Source organism: Prionailurus viverrinus, chromosome E1 (genome assembly GCF_022837055.1).
Source record: "Prionailurus viverrinus isolate Anna chromosome E1, UM_Priviv_1.0, whole genome shotgun sequence".
Lineage (NCBI taxonomy): Eukaryota > Metazoa > Chordata > Mammalia > Carnivora > Felidae > Prionailurus > Prionailurus viverrinus.
In genome coordinates this window covers 27,096,963-27,114,551 of record NC_062574.1, presented here as the reverse complement: position 1 = coordinate 27,114,551, position 17,589 = coordinate 27,096,963, and the positions used below count along the sequence as shown (strand labels likewise).

Sequence of the window (17,589 nt, the reverse complement as noted above, 5' to 3'; positions counted from 1 at the left end):
GACCCCGATGCAGGGCTTGAACTCGTGACTGTGAGATCATGACCTGAGCTGAAGTTGGACACTCAGCTGACTGAACCACCCAGGCATCCCATACTATAGTTAATTTTTGGACAAAATCATCTAACTCCTCAGAATTCCTAAATTACAAATAAGTGTTTAGCTTAGCTTCTTTGAAACTATATTTATGCATGCACTGATTTTTTTAAAAACTAAAATATCTGGTTTTGGATAAGTTTACCTAAACTTCCTGAGCCTTAGTATAGTATAAAAATAAACTATACTTAGTATAGTATAGAAATAACAATTCTTATTTGGCAGTACTTGTTTGCGCAATAATTTAAAAAATGACTAAAATTAAAATGACATAGTATAGGGCCAGACATATAGTAGTATTTAGTAAATTATTGGTCATTCAATCAAGAAATTAGGAATTTTCAAGGTTGATCTAAAACCAGGTTATTTGGGGCGCCTGGGTGGCGCAGTCGGTTAAGCGTCCGACTTCAGCCAGGTCACGATCTCACGGTCCGTGAGTTCGAGCCCCGCGTCAGGCTCTGGGCTGATGGCTCAGAGCCTGGAGCCTGTTTCCGATTCTGTGTCTCCCTCTCTCTCTGCCCCTCCCCCGTTCATGCTCTGTCTCTTTCTGTCCCCAAAATAAATAAACGTTGAAAAAAAAATAATAAAACCAGGTTATTTGATCATGTAAAGAATGTGCTAGTTATTTGTTAACAGCATGTGTCATTAGTTATTTCTTAAAAAATTTTTTTTTAGTTTATTTATTAATTTGGAGAGAGAGAGTGAACACATGTGCAAGTATAACAAGGGGAGGGGCAGAGAGAGAGGGAGACAATGAATCCCAAGCAGGCTCCATGCTTTCAGCGTGGAGCCTGACCCAGGGCTTGAACTCGCGAACTGTGAGATCATGACCTAAGCCAAACTCCAGAGTTGAACGCTTAACTGAGCCACCCAGGCACCCCATTAGTTATTTCCTATCAAGAAACTGTGATATTATCACAAGATTCTTTTTTTAATCAGCATTACTGAGATAATTTACATGCAACAAAATTAATCGACTATCATTGTGCAATCTTTGACGAATGCATATGGTTGTGTAATCACCACCACAATCAATATGTAGAATATTAACATCACTGTAAAAATTCCCTTACACTCCCTTTGCAGATAATTCCATCCTTCCACCCCAGACCTAGTGAACACTGATTTGTTTTCTGCACAAGATATTGTTTATTTATTAAGCAAATATTTATGAAGGTCTTCTATCTGGAAGTCCTTGCATTAGATACTTCATAGAATGCAAAGATAAGTAAGACAGTTTGTGTCCTTAAATAGCTTAAAATCTAACCTAGTTTTATATAATTTTGAGATTATTTGTCTACAAATAATATGGGACTAAATTTCAAAGTGAATTATGCTTACTAACAAGGAATAAAAAGAAAAAGCATTGCAAACTATTCCCTAACTTTTAGAACACCAAACAAAATGATGTAACATCATGAATGCTACTAATTACGATTTCTTTAAAATGGCACAAATTTATGATTGCATGATGTTCCAGATAAATATCAAAAAGTGAACTACTTAAAAAAAATTTTTTTTTACATTTATTTATTTTTGAGAGACAGAGCACAAGTGGGGTAGGGGCAGAGAGAGAATGAGACACAGAATCCAAAGCAGGCTCCAGGGTCTGAGCCGTCAGCACAGAGCCCTATGCGGGGCTCAAACTCAGAAACTGTGAGATCACGACCTGGGTTGAAGTCGGACGCTTAACCGACTGAGCCACCCAGGCGCCCCTAAAAAAAAAGTGAACTACTTTTAAAATTAAGTAACGTACATACAAGAAAAAAAAGTACAGAAATCTTAAGTGCACAGTTTGATCTTTCCAGGTTATTTAATGTCAACTTAGACCAGCTTTGTTGCCAATATAGTAAAAAAACAACATCCTAAAGCCTTTTGGTTTAGATAGAATAATTATATCATTGGAGGAAAGAAAGAGATAAGAGAATGATGTTCTGAAAAGGCTCACATAGAATTGCAGGATAAGTAGTGAGAGAAAGAATGGCACTTTAAAATTCATGAGGAAATGCCATGTAAGTTTCATGAATAACAAAGAGATTATTATGCGGGATCAGGTTTTTCTTTCATCATTACAGAAAGACACAAAATCATTATCGTGATCTGCGATGTGTTTTCCCTCTGTTATTAGATGCTGGGACAAGCCTATTAAATGTTTTGTGTTACCCAGGGGAATGGTCACAGTGGTGAAATAATGGTGGTCTCAGTGCACATGGCTTTCTATGGTTCTGATCATAGTAACTGCATTTAGAGGAAAGGAACAAATTAAAAAGGGCAGAATGGCTGGGTGGGCATTTTCTTGTGGTTACAAAGAACTGAATCTATTCTTAACCTTACCGCCTCTTGCTTCATGCTTTACTCCTGCCAATTCCAGAATAGACAAAGCTGGTATTTGCATTTGGAGCCTCCTTGGTCAATACAATTCGGACTGCAGTTCATTTCAGAAGGAGTAATACATGCGAATTGAGAAAGGGTAACAACATCAGGAGAAAAAAACAACCTGGAAAAATACCCCTATAAACATTCATATAGTGGGGTCAAAAATTTTATGCACATTATGATTCCAATATGCAAAGAATATATTCCTCTTTATTTTCTTCGATGAACATAATTTTCCTTGTAAGCTTCCACAGTGGGAGGAAAAAAAACCCCTAAACTTTAAGCTTGTCAATTCAAGGCAACAACCTTTTTCAGTTTCAGTAGTCACTGTTGAATAATACATTTTCTTCTGGGTAGGTGCAAACATCTTCCACATTGATTCCTCCTTACCCTTGTTTCTCTTCAAAATAGTGTCTGGCTGTATTGAAGGATTTGTGATCTCATAGTGTCAAGGAGAGAAGAGGAGTATCTCTTATTGATCTCATAGTGTCAAGGAGGTCACAAGTATCTCTTGTGATCTCATAGTGTCAAGGAGACCTGTGGGGTCTCAGGATGCAAATTTGGCCTTGTGGCAGAATGGCATCTCTGTGGACTGGTAGCCATTGAGGGCCCCTTTGGGATGTGACAGGTCTTACTTGCCCTTCAGGCAGTGTGCTGGTATAATCGCTGGGTCTATGATTTAGGCCAACCTCTCTAAATACTGCAGCCTCTTAGTTTCTATGAGACTCTTCTCTATTTCTGTCCTTTCTTACCAGGATGCCCTGTAGGCCACACAGGAGCCAGGACCACTGCTTAAGGCCAATCCATCCACACGCTCCTCTTTGTCACTGCTGAACAATCACTGAATTGGATGTTGTACCAAGTCAAATGGAAGCAGAGCAAGCCACTTTCCAACTTCAGCTTTCTCCTCATGCTAACTTACCTCCCTTCTCTAGAAAGTTGCCCTGGGGAAGGATCCTTAAGTCACAGGGACCTCTTTCCCCTTCCAAGGTCGCCCTTCACCCTCTACTTCTTCTTTCCTTCTGAATAAGGCTTTCTCCATATCCTCTACTTCTCCATCCTCTAGGAGGTGGGCACTGTATGGCTCCATCTTGATGGCAGACAGGGCATCCTGTCTTCCCCTGCAAGACAACTGGGAACAGGGGTTTAAAAAATAGTGTTCTAGCTTCTTTTTGAGGGAGCAATAAATGCTCTTTTTGCCATGGTGCTCAAAAATTATGACCATCAAGTTAACTGACTTGAAGTTATTATTATTTTTTAAATAACTTTTTAAAGTTTATTTACTTTGAGAACATCAGAAAGCACAAGCAGGGGAGAGGCAAAGAGAGACGGAGAGAGAGAGAGAGAGAGAGAGAGAGAGAGAGAGAATTGCAAGCAGGCTCCACGCAGTCAGTGCGCAGAGCCTGATGTGGGACTCAAACTCACAAACCATGAGATCATGACCTTAGGTGAAGTCAGACACTTAACCTACTGAGCCACCCAGGCACCCCGCTAACTAACTTGAATTTAAATAAAATCTTGGAAGAAAAAAAATAAAATAAAAATGGAAAAAAATTATGACCATCAGGGAGAGAAAAAAATAAATTTGTGATTTCATATTCTAGGCTGCTCCTTATTTAAGGCCTTATATGAAGACAAAATTTCAAAATGAGTTTCAAAAAAAATTCATGTCTAAAGCTTGAGATGTGTTACAGTGAGGAAAATTACATTCCAATTATAACTTGGAGGACTTCTATCCCATTTCTTTTTTATTTGGCCTTGTCCTTTCTTCTCTGTCTTCTCCAGCATTGAGAATTCTCCCAATGACAAAAGACACACATTACCTTGGACATACAGAGAGTCAGAAAAAACAAAACATGGAAGCAACAAAGCTACCATAAGAGGTATGTGCCTTTTATATGGCTTGATTTCTTTCCTTCCTTTAAAAAATACCAAGCGTTGGTAAAGAGAGTGTTTTGGATGCATCATATGGACAGGAATACAGTCTTGGATCTCAAGGGTCTTCTATCTTCAACTTTTCTGCAAGCCGCTAGAGGGTCATAGAGATAACTAGGAAGACCTGTGGTATAATACAGTGGCTTTCCACTGTTTTGGGATTCTCTAATGTAGAGTCAATATTTCAGATACACGGAAAAGTATAGAAACTGACATGATGCTAACTGTCTATGTATCTGACAACAAATCTTAACATGTTGCCATATTTGTTTCATACTCTTTCAAAAGAAATACAAATTACAAATGTACTTGAAACAACCTTCCCTCATTCCCTTCCTACTTACTATAGGTACCCAGAAGTTAGTATGTATCCCATGTTTCTATAATTTTACTATGTAGGTATGGTCCATGCTATTATTTTTTTGTGTTTAAATTTTTATTTAAACGATATCATGCTGTAAGTACACTTTTCCAACTTTACTAATATAGTACAATTTATTTCTATTATTTTATTTTGTGTTTTCCATTTACCATGTTTTTTCTTTTTTTTCTTTTTAATGTTTTAATGTTTGTTTAATGTTTTTCTTTTTTCTTTTTAATGTTTTAATGTTTTTATTTATTTCTGAGAGAGAGACAGAGACAGAGCAAGTTGGGGAGGGTAGAGAGAGAGGCAGACAAAGAATCCAAAGCAAGCTCCAGGCTCTGAGCTGTCAGCAAAACCCCTGATGTGGGGTTTGAACTCACATGCCGTAAGATCATGACCTGAGTCAAAGTCCAACGCTTAACCGACTGAGCCACCAGGTGCCCCACCATAGTTTTTCTTTACTTAGTTTTGTATACTTTCCTGACTTCTACTGAGTTATTGAATTGTTTTTCTATCATCTTTACTGCATTGGATGTTATATTAATATATATTAATATTTTTAAAATATTAACCTTTATTTATTATGGGATTAAAAAGAGTTTCTCTGGTAAACAGTTGCAGCTTCAAGTTTATTTACATAAAGCTTTATGTGATATAGAAAAAGTATCAGAAAACAAAACTTGCTATTTTCTTTTTTCTTTTTCTTTCTTTTTTTCAATGCTTATAACATTATTTTTGAGAGAGAGAGAGAGAGAGAGAGAGAGAGTGGGGGAGGGGCAGAGAGAGAGGGAGACACAGAATCTGAAGCAGGCTCCATGCTTTGAGTTGTCAGCATGGAGCCTGACGTGCGACTTGACCTCATGAACCGTGAGATCATGACCTAAGCCAATGAACCGTGAAATCATGACCTGAGCCAAAGTTGGATGCTCAACAGACTGAGCCACCCAGGTGCCCCAAAACTTGCTATTTTCGTATAGGCTTATACAATTTTAAAATTGGTCTTTTCAGGGAGCCTGGTTGACTCAGTTGGTTAAGCATCCAACTCTTGATTTCTGCTCAGGCCATGATCTCACCGTTAGTAAGTTAGAGCCCCATGTGGGACTGTGTGCTGACAGCACAGAGCCTGCTTGGGATTCTCTCTCTCTCTCTGCCCCTTCCCTGCTCATGCACACGCATGCCCTCTCTCCCACCTTCAGAATAAATAAATTAGCTTAAAAAATAAATAAAATAAAGTTGGTCTTTTCTTCATTGTAATTAGCCATTAAACATTTAAACATTATGGGACACCTGGGTGGCTCAGTTTGTTAAGTGTCTGACTTCGGCTCAGGTCATGATCTCACAGCTCACAGCTCATGAGTTTGAGACCCACATCGGGCTTTGTGCTGACAGCTCAGGGCCTGGAGCCTGCTTCAGATTCTGTGTCTTTCTCTCTCTGACCCTCCCATGTTCACACTCTGTCTCTGTTTCTCTTTCAAAAATAAGTAGACATTAAAAAATATATATAACATTGGGGTGCCTGGGTGGCTCAGTTGGTTGACCTTCCAACTTCGGCTCACGTCGTGATCTCACGGTTCATCAGTTCGAGCCCCGTGTCAGGCCCTGTGCTTACAGCCCAGTGCGTGGAGCCTGCTTCAGAGTCTGTGTCTCCCTCTCTCTCTGCTCCTCCTGGGCTCACACTCTGTCTCTCTCTCAAAAATAATTAAAGATTAAAAAAAAACACATATAACATAAAAAAATAAATAAATAAACATAATTAGACTTTAAACTTTTTTTTTTTTTTGCTTTCTGAATTTTCCTTTGTTGAGAAGTTCATGGTTGTCAAGTATATTTTCTTCATAGTGGTAAAATTAAGAATTTGCTTCTCTTTTAGATTTATGAAAATATACACTTTCTTTTTATGCAATGTTTACTCTTAAATTTATAGCATGCACACTCAACTAGGTCGAAGATATTGTCAGCCTTTTTTGAACAATACACGATATTAGAAGATTCACCCTCCCATTATTTATGTTACTTAATATTTTGGTTTCACCCTTTAAAAAATCCTTTTATATTTGAAGTATTTATCATTACTGCTTTTTAATACTCAACATTAAATTAGATTTACCATATTTTTACTATTTTTTCTGTTCATGGTTAGTGCTCGCTGAAAATCCTGCTTCCTGTATCCAATTTCTTTCAACTTAAAGAAAATACTTGAGTATATTTTAAGCAACAATTGATTATTGGTAAACGATTTTAGCATTTGTCCTAAAAAATCTTGATTTCAGTCTCACTTTCTTCTTTGTTTTAAGTTTATTTATTTATTTTTGTGTGAGAGAGAGCGTGAGCAGGGGAAGGGCAGAGAGAGGGAGAGAGAGAATACCAAGCAGACTCTGCACCATTAGTGTAGAGCCCAGTGTGGGGCTCAAACCCACGAACCACGGGATTGTGACCTGAGCTGAAACCAAGAGTCAGACACTTAACCGACTGAGCCACCCAGGCACCCCATGATTTCAGTCACACTCTTGCATGACAGTTTGAGTATAGACTTCTTGATTGTTTTCCATTAACAGTGTGGTCATGCCTATTATTCTATTGTCTTTTCTCCTCAATTTTTGTTGATGAGAAATCTGCTGATAATGTATTATTGTTCCTTTGCAGGAATTTTTTTTTATCTTGTTGCTTTTAAGATTTTCTTTCTAGGGGCGCCTGGGTGGCGCAGTCGGTTAAGTGTCCGACTTCAGCCAGGTCACGATCTCGCGGTCCGTGAGTTCGAGCCCCGCGTCGGGCTCTGGGCTGATGGCTCAGAGCCTGGAGCCTGTTTCCGATTCTGTGTCTCCCTCTCTCTCTGCCCCTCCCCCGTTCATGCTCTGTCTCTCTCTGTCCCAAAAATAAATAAACGTTGAAAAAAAAATTTAAAAAAAAAAATGAACATTTAAAAAAAAAAAGATTTTCTTTCTATTGTTGCTGTGTTTCACTTTGTTTAGGTGTACATGATTTTCATTTTTCCTTTAATAGGGCTCAGAGATTCTCTGCTCAAATATTGCTTTTTTCCTACTCTGTCTATTCTATCACTCTGGAACATTTGAACATATAGGTGGCCTTTTCATTACCTTCTCCATATTTGTTAATTTCCTTTTCGTATTTTCCATCTCTTAATGGTTAAGTGCTACATTCTAGGTTATTTCCTTAGCTTTGTCTTCTACTTGATTACTTTCTCTTGATTTATTTAAATGCCATTGAGTTTTTATTTTTATTTTTTTAACTTTATTTATTTATTTTGAGACAGAGAGCACGCACACACACATGCATGAGTGAGCTGGGGTCAGGGCAGAGAGAGAGGGAGAAAGAGGATCCCAAGCAGACTCCATGTTGTCAGCAAGAGCCCAATGTAGGCTCCATCTCAGGAATGAGATCTTGATCACGAGATCATGACCTGAGCTGAAATCAAGATTTGGATGCTCAACTGACTGAGACACCAGGTCCCCCTCCACTGAATTTTTAATTTCAATGAGTTTTTATTTTTGACTGTTTTATTATTTTTTGAATCTGCCTGTTTATTATTTATTTATTTATTTATTTATTTAAATGTTTATTTATTTTTAAGAGAGAGAGAGAGAGAGGCAGAGTGTGAGCAGGGGAGGGGCAGAGAGAGAGAGGAGACACAGAATCCGAAGCAAGCTCCAGGCTCTGAGCTGTCAGCACAGAGCCTGACACGTGGCTTGAACCCACAGACTACAAGATCGTGACCTGAGCCGAAGTCAGATGCTTAACCAACTGAGCCACCCAGGGACACCTGCGTGTTTATTTTTATAATGTTCTCTTGTTTATGGTTTCTATTCTTTTGTCTTTTTAATACTTTAAAACACTTATTTGGTAGTCTCTTCAAGACTTTCCTATTATTTCTAGTTCTTGGGGTACAGTTTTCCTATTTGCTTGTTTTCCTGATCTCTCTCATGATGGTTCATTTCTTCATCTGATGTGTAATTTTTTTGTCGTTGTGAGCTCATCTTTAGTTGCATAAGGCAAGGATAAGGAGACACAGCTAATTTAATGTAAAAATTATGCCTAAGTGTAAAGTCTTGGAATTATCAACTGAATGTCAGCATTTTAGTAATCCTTAGATTACTAAATTAGATTTGTTTCCTTTGCCTAGATTATGTTTCCTTGGTGTGTGTCTATTTACCTTGTCATGATATTTGTAAACACAGTGGCATTGGATAAAGGCTGGTGGTATTTTTTAACAACTGGGTTTAATTTTGCTTAGTCAAATTTTGTGTATTAGATGGAAAAGCACTGAAAATGCAATTGTAGATAAAAGCCTACTTTATAGCAAATATCCATATTTAATAAGTAGAAATAAAGTTACGTGACATACACAGTTGGCCTGGAGATTTGGAAAACTACCATGGGCTTTTCTCTGCTTCTGTCTAGTTGTATGGCTGTGGCAACTCATTGAAGATCTTTAAGTCTCAGTTTTCTCATCTCTAAAAAAGGGGGTTGGCAGTTTTAAATTCCACAATTCTAGAGAGTGTAGAGATACATAGTGTCATTTGAAAATACGTTGAAATCCTAACACTGCCAAATGAAATAAAATGAGAGGTAGAAGAACCAAGACACAAATTGCTCTTTTAAAAATAGGATGTAATATTTGGAAAATAAAGCTAAAAAAAAAACCTAAAAACAAAAGTTGAGAAAACTCTCAAACAAGATTATCACAGATTTTAACTGTATAATTTAAAAATGCAAGTCCCTTTGCTAAATTTTTCTATGAAGTGATGGTGCTTGAACAATTGCACAACTGTGTGAAAAAATAGAACCTTGACCCATACCCAAAAGTCAACTCAAAATGGCTTAAACCCTAAATGTCAAACTCAAAACTATCAAAACTCTAGAAGGAAACACATGAGAAAATCTTTGTGACCTTTGATTAGGCAAAGATTTCTTAGATACCACCAAAAGCACAATCAAAAGAGAAAATATTGATAGACTGGACTTAATCAAAATCAAGAACTTCTCTTTGGATGACATAATTAAGAAATTAAAAGACAAGCCATAGATTAGGCCAAAATATTTGCAAAGTATATATCTGATACAGGACTTGAATCCAGAATCTATAGGTAACTCTCAAAACTTAATAATGAGAAAATAAACAACCCTTCCCTCTCTCACACAAGTTGAGAAAAGATTTGAATCCAAGATATATGGACTATAACTAAATATGTAAAAAGATGTTCAACATCATTGCCATAGGGATATGTAGATTAAAACCATAAAGGACATACCACTACTCGTTATTTGAATGGGTAAAACAAAACAAAACAAAAATACTGTTAATACCAAGTCCTAGCAAGGATGAAGGCAACTGGAATTCTCTAGATGGCTGGTAGAAGTGCAAAATGCTCCAGTCTCCTTGGAAAAACAGTTTTGCAGTCCTTATAAACATACATTTATCATTTGACCAGAAATTCCACTTCTGGGTATATACCCAAGAGAAATGAAAATGGTCATTAAAAAAAAAAACAAAAAACCTGTATGTCAATATTTATAGTGACTTTATGCATGATCACCAAAAAGTGGAAACCATATAAATATCCCTCAACTAAAGAACTAAAAAACAAATTGTGGTATATTTATACAATGGAATATGACTCAATAACCCAAAGAATTTAGTTACTGATATGCATTATAACTATACTCAACTCTAGATGAAACTCAAGGTAATTATGCTGAATGAAAGACCTATATGATTCCATTCATATGACATTTTGGAAGAGGCAAAATACAGAGATAGAAAACAAATCAGTGGTTGCCAGGGCCTAGAGGTGAAGAAAGGGGTTGATCACAAAAGAGCTCAAGGGAATTTGTTAAAATAATGAAGTGTTTTATAACTTTATTATAGCAGTGGTTACAAACCATATGCACTTGTCAAAATTCATAAAACTCACAACTATACGCTAAAAAAAAAAAAAGATGAGTTTTGTCATTTGGAAATTATCCTTCAACAAACATGACTACTCTCAAAAGACTTATAAACAATGCTTATCACAGATTTTAATGGTAATACTTAAAAGTATAAGCTCCTTTGAGGGGTACCCCACTGGTTCAGTTGGAGGAGTGTGTGACTTGATCTCAGGGTCATGAGTTTGAACTTTGGGTGAGAGATTACTTAAAATAAATAAATTAACTTAAAATAACAAATATAGTCTCCTTTTTTTCCAATGAAAAAATTGTATCATAACAGGGAATCAATAAGGAATATAAAATTAAAATATCAAAATTAAAAATATCTGCAATATAAAATGTATATGCTTTAAAATAAGTATACTAGGGGTGGCTGGCTACCTCAGTCAGAGGAGCATACAACTCTTGATCTCGGGGTTATGAGTTCGAGCCCCACACTGGGTGTAGAGAGTACTTAAAAATAAAATCTAAAAAAAAATAATAAAGTAATAGTAAATATATACAGTATTTAAAAGATTGTAATTTTTTATCTTTTTCAAAATTTTTTGATTTTATGAAATGAAAAAAATTGTTTTTCAAAGAAATACTACCGTTTCATTTTTCTTTCAAATAATATTGATGATGAAATTTCTCGAATAAACCCAGCTTGCCACCTTCAGGCAAGTGAAAGATTTACAGAGACCATGACCAGAGATAGAACATTAAATTTTGTAGATTTCTCAATAATCCATAATCAATCATATTTTGATCACTCTATTATTACTGCCTTTGTGAAATTTTCTCTATCCAGGACATTTCCCTGACATTTACTGGAATATTCCCAACTTTCAAAGCTCAGTTCAAATGCCACTAACTCCAAGAAGCCTTCCCTGATCACTCTAGCTAGTTTTTCCTCTAAATATTTTATCTCCTTAAATACATGTAATGTCATTGAAGATAGTGACCATGTCTTACACATATTTTTATGCCTTTGTATGGCTATTAAAAAGGGTACATATAAGGTTCTCTGCTCCTCCCTGTTCAACAGACAGCCGCATCTTCTGGTGCAGTGCCAGCTGAATCCCAAGACACCATGGTGAAGGTCGGAGTCAACGAATTTGGCCATATTGGGCACCTGGTCACCACGGCTGCTTTTAACTCTGGCAAAGTGGACATTGTCGCCATCGATGACCCCTTCATTGACCTCAACTACATGGTCTACATGTTCCAGTATGATTCCACCCAAGGCAAATTCCATGGCACAGTCAAGGCTGAGAACGGGAAACTTGTCATCAATGGAAAGCCCATCACCATCTTCCAGAAGTGAGATCTCGCCAACATCAAATGGGGTGATGCTGGTGCTGAGTATGTTGTGTGGAGTACATTGGGGTATTCAACACCATGGAGAAGGCTCACTTGAAGGGTGGGGCGAAGAGGGTCATCCTCTCTGCCCTTCTGTCCCTTGTTAGTGATGTGCATGAACAATGAGAAGTATGACAACTCCCTCAAGGTTGTCAGCAATGCCTCCTGCACCACCAACTGCCTGGACCCTCTGGCCAAGGTCATCCATGACAACTTCATTATCATGGAGGGACTCATGACCACAGTCCATGCCATCACTGCCACTCAGAAGATCGTGGACGGCCCCTCTGGGAAGCTGTGGCATGATGGCTTACAGGCTGCCCAGAACATCATCCCTGCTTCTACTGGCACTGCCAAGGCCATGGACAAGGTCATCCCTGAGCTGAATGGGAAGCTTACTGGCATGGCCTTCTGTGTCCCCACCCCCAATGTGTCTGCTGTGGATCTGACTTGCCACCTGGAGAAAGCTGCCAAATACGGTGACATCAAGAAGGTGGTGAAGCGGGCACCAGAGGGCCCCCTCAAGGACATCCTGGGCTACACCGAGGACCAAGTCGTCTCCTGCGACTTTAACAGTGACACCCACTCTTCCACCTTCTATGCTGGGGCTGGTATTGCTCTCAATGATCACTTTGTCAAGCTCATTTCCTAGAATGACAATGAATTTGGCTACAGCAACCAGTTGATGGACCTTATGGTCCACATGGCCTCCAAGAGTAAGAGCCCCCTGGACCACCAGCCCCAGCAAGAGGAAGAAGAGAGAGGCTCTCAGCTGCTGGGGAGTCCTTGCCCCAACTTATCCCCCAACACACCTGAGAATCTCCTGACCTCCAGTTTCCATCCCAGACCCCCTGAAGAAGGGGAGGGGCTTGGGGAGCCCTACCTTATCATGTACCATCAATAAAGTATACTGTATCCTGCCAAACAAAACAAAAAAAAAGTGTACATATGAGAGTTGTGTATTCTAATATTTACTGAATGAATACATGAATGAATGGATGAATGAATGAATGAATGAATAGGAAGTCAGAGTCATCACTGAGCCTTCATTTGAAAGAGGGTCTATTTTACTAATAGAATAATGGAATTCTACACATTTATTCAAGATTATATGCATATGTATAAAGCATCAATTTTCATTGACAATGATTAGAAGTGTCTCAATCTTTATTAATCTTTTGATTAAATTATAACATTCAAGAGTGAATTAATGACTGCATGGTGAGGATCTTTATGATACTAACTCACATCTTAATATCTGGACAATAGAAACATAAGATTAAAAAGAGAAGAAAGTGTGATGGTTTCTTTTACCTTTGAACTGAAAGATGGGTACTTCGCTAAGTTCTAGGATATGTCTGTCTATTTTTCTTCCAAATCTCCAAGTTGCTAATATCTTACAGACATGTTAATAGAATACATAACAGTGGCATGGTGGTGCCTGGGTGGCTTATTAGGTTAAGTGTCTGATTTTGGCTCAGGTCATGATCTCATGGTGGGTTCAAGACCCACATTGGGCTTTGCGCTGACAGCTCAGACCCTGCTGACAGCTCAGAACCCGGATGGAGCCTGCTTCGGATTCTGTGTCTCCCTCTCTCTGCCCCTCCCGTGCTTGCACTCTGTCTCTCTCTCTCTCAAAAATAAATTTAAAAACATTAAAAAAAAAAAAAACCCACTCCCCCCCCCCCAACACACACACAAAGAAACTGATATGGTGTCGATCACATCACTCATAGAAAAATTCCCAACTGTTTCTATCTAGTTCTACCTGGTTTAGGAGTGAGGTTCTTCTTCATGCTTCCACTCCCTCCAGAATGTACAAGCTCCCCTCCCTTTCAGGGCTACATATCCAAGACTGCTAAATGACAAACGTCATAGGTTTTGGTTTTTTAAAGGAGGAGGGGTCCACATGTGAGGATGGTTCATCTTCTTGAATTCCTTCTATTAGAACTTTCAAGCCTGTTTCTCTTGCCCACTTTGAGGGCTCTATGCCTTCTAGTGCTCCTTATTTTTCATTACATTCTTCCTTCTTTCTTCCCTATTTCTAGGCCCAGTCCTATCAGTCCTGAGAGAGAAAATAACCAGTTCTTCATGTACAGGAGGCTCTAGTCTTGGCCCTCAGGTCAGCAATGTCCTTGAATCTTTGTTTCTACTCGGGTGAGGGCTGAAAAGGAAGAAAGGCCCTTGGTTTACAAGTAAGATAAAAACAGAGAAGGAAAATACAGAGAAACAATCAGATTCATATCTTGGCATACAAATCTGCTACAAATGCAGATTTATAACACTTACCCTGACTAAAAGTTTGTTCTCTCTCTTCCAATCCTGCATCTTTTCTCAAAATGTGAACTTGCATTTTCTCCTTCATCAGTACCTCTCTTCATCAGTTTCAGCTCTCGAAACACACTTTCTAATGGTACCCCGATGATTTCATTGACCACATCTTTTTAAAATCATCATATATACACTGTAGCAGTGGCATCTTTTTCTGGCTATCCTTTTCTTTCCCTTTCATTTACCTTGGTTGATTCTAACCAAACATCTCCAAACACATTATGTATGTTTTCAATTGACTCTCTAATTCTCTTTTCACCCACTTACAATCTGGCTTCTCTCTGCCTCTCTTTACCAAGACAACCATTGTTTTGGTCAAATTTATGAATTAAAAAAAATCCATTTATTTGACACCATTGCTCACTATCTTTCCCTGACTTCCTGTTTTGATTAATTTTCTACATCTCACCACTTATCTGGCGTTTGTAAATTTTTGGGTTTTTTTGCATTAATTTCTTTGATAATTTTTCTTTCTGCTCCAGTTCGTTCTTTCTTTCTTTCTTTCTTTCTTTTTTTTAACGTTCATTATTGAGAGACAGAGAGACACAGAGCATGAGCAGGGGAGGGGCAGAGGTGGGGAGACACAGAATATGAATTAGGCTCCAGGCTCCAAGCTGTCAGCACAGAGCCCGAACTCACAGACTGCGAGATCATGACCTGAGCCGGTCTGTCGCTCAACCAACTGAGCCACCCAGGCACCCCTCCAGTTATTTCTTTTACATTGTAACATTGATTCTATATTCTCCTATCTTTCCTGGAGATGATTTTAAAATTCTTTTCCATTGTTGTACATCTCTAATATTGAGGTTTCTTCCTGTCTTTTGGATGGTCAGAAACAAATTTCTTGGATTCAAGAATATTTTGAAAGACTGCCTATGAGATAATAGGCAGCAGGGTGCAATTTATACTCCTCACATTTCTTTAAATATAACTTATTTCAGGTTTTTCTTGTGACCCAAAGATAACAGGAAATAGATTCAGTGTTGTTTGCAATACTAACCTTTCTTCTTAGATTCAACCCATGCATTTTCTATTTTTATTGTCTATTTGTATCTTGTTTGCCATTGAAATTTGTAAACTAACTCAACGGGAAATAATTGTTCTTTTAATTTGGAGTAGCCTGGAGCATATGGCTATTGCATATGGCTATTAATGGTAACATGTTTTAAATGTCCTTGATTTTAAAATCAACAACGTTAAACAACATTTGAGTTTTTCACTTTTACTTTTCCTTATTCTCAGTTTGCAGGGGTTTTTCCTGGATACTCTCATTAGGTGATTCTCAATCAAGAATGGAGTCATTCTAGGGGCGCCTGGGTGGCGCAGTTGGTTAGGCGTCCGACTTCAGCCAGGTCACGATCTCACGGTCCGTGAGTTCGAGCCCCGCGTCGGGCTCTGGGCTGATGGCTCAGAGCCTGGAGCCTGTTTCCAATTCTGTGTCTCCCTCTCTCTCTGCCCCTCCCCCATTCATGCTCTGTCTCTCTCTGTCCCAAAAATAAATAAACGTTGAAAAAAAAAAATAAAAAAAAAAAAAGAATGGAGTCATTCTATAATAGTTAACTTGAAAACATTGAAAGAAAACATATTAGGCACCAAGATTTAGATAATTTAGAGAATTCCATCTCCCATCACTGTATAGTAGTTATTAATGTGGCAAATCTTGGTCCTATTACCTCTTTGTTTTATTGTCTTGAGCAAGTGTGTGAGCCTTGATTCTCTCATGTGAAAATTAGGTATAACAATAATCTACTTCTCTGAGTTTTTGTGGGGAATAAATGAAAAAATTTATATTAAATCCTTGACTATTAAGTGCCCAATAAGTGGTAACTATCATTGGTCTGAAATGATTCTGTTCACTTTCTTATGAAGTGACTTTGATAGTATAGTGCCATATACTAAAATACCATGCCCTGTTATTCACCAATACTTTGACTGTACTACAAATGTATTTTTTGCTTTGTTTTCTGACTTGTAAATATTTTGAATTTCTAAGAGAATCTAGAAGGTTGGGAGATTCCTTTAATGGATGAGAGAAATCTGACATATTCTCCTATTGCTAGGTTTATTCCTGTAGCACCCAGGTTTTAGAGCTATAGAGCTGTTAGCTGGATTTCATTTGGTACCATTCAAAATCCAATAAGCTTGCATTTTAGGAGATGTTAATCAGTCCCACCTAAAAGCAGTTGGTACATTTTTATGAGCACAGAAAAATCTTGGGGTCCAATGACATCTTTTGAAGCCTGATCAGATAGGAGCATAGTGGCCTTTAATTAATGGTGAAGGGACAACTTCGAGTTGTCTTGTTTGGCAGGATGTGTTGGTTAATTCTAACAGTAAGAATAGTTGAAAAGCCCAGGAAACAATCTTCTTCCAGCATTGATTTTGTTACAATTGATACTACTTACAAAATTGGAAGGTTCTATAATAAGATCCCCCCCCACACACACACAAAGTACCTTTTCTGAAAAAGTCGCCCCACCTCTGTTGTGTGTTTATCCTTTCAACTATTGTGGTTTCCAAGAAATCCATATCCATTAAGTGAGCTTAAATCCTCTGAAAATCAATAATTCATTAATCCATCCAGAAAATTAAACAAATATTGATGGCTTATTTTGAATTACTTTGCTGGGCCGAAATGTACTGTGGTTTTCTAAAGTTCCTGCTTTTGTGTCTAGTTGTGAGAAAGAGGAAGAAAATACATTGAAATGCAGGGTCCTATGAAGGAAATGCATAGCGTGTGGGCCGTAGGTTTTGGACACTACAGAACTCGAAGTTCAGCTCTGCAACGCAGTAGTTCTGAAATGAACAGGTGATTACAGACTGAGCAAGGTGAGAATGTGTCCTGGAAACGCTGCACTCTAGAAAGGTTCCAGTTCTGGCAAAGGGTCACATCACAATAGTGTGTGCAGGCAGAACAGGGTTACACTGACCACAGTAGCTTAGTAAAGGGGTATCACCTGGCTCTTCTGCGCACAAGTGGGAGAAGGCCCTTCTGGACCTTGGGGCGGCATCAAGGCCCGAGGCGAAGCACACACCCGAAGATGGAGGGAAACCCTCGGGGGTGGGCTCCCGGTTGGGGGCCCGGCCAGGTCGCGGGTGTGGGGAAGCTTTCCGGCGGCAGGGCGCCACGTCACCTAACAGCTCCCCCTCCCCTCGCTCCAAGTCGCACGCGCGGAAGTAAACACCTCGACGTCATCAGGGCG

At 38.5% G+C, this 17,589-nt stretch overlaps 1 pseudogene across 1 annotated transcript in view; it reads left to right on the top strand.

Moving 5' to 3' along the window:
- The window catches only part of LOC125152185 (glyceraldehyde-3-phosphate dehydrogenase-like), a 66,412-nt pseudogene extending 53,439 nt beyond the window's left edge, over positions 1-12,973 (top strand). The window contains exons 3-4 of the transcript XR_007147073.1: positions 4,255-4,352; positions 11,742-12,973. The product of XR_007147073.1 is annotated as a glyceraldehyde-3-phosphate dehydrogenase-like (transcript). The remainder of the gene's footprint in view (positions 1-4,254; positions 4,353-11,741) is intronic.
- The last annotated feature ends 4,616 nt before the right edge of the window (positions 12,974-17,589 follow it).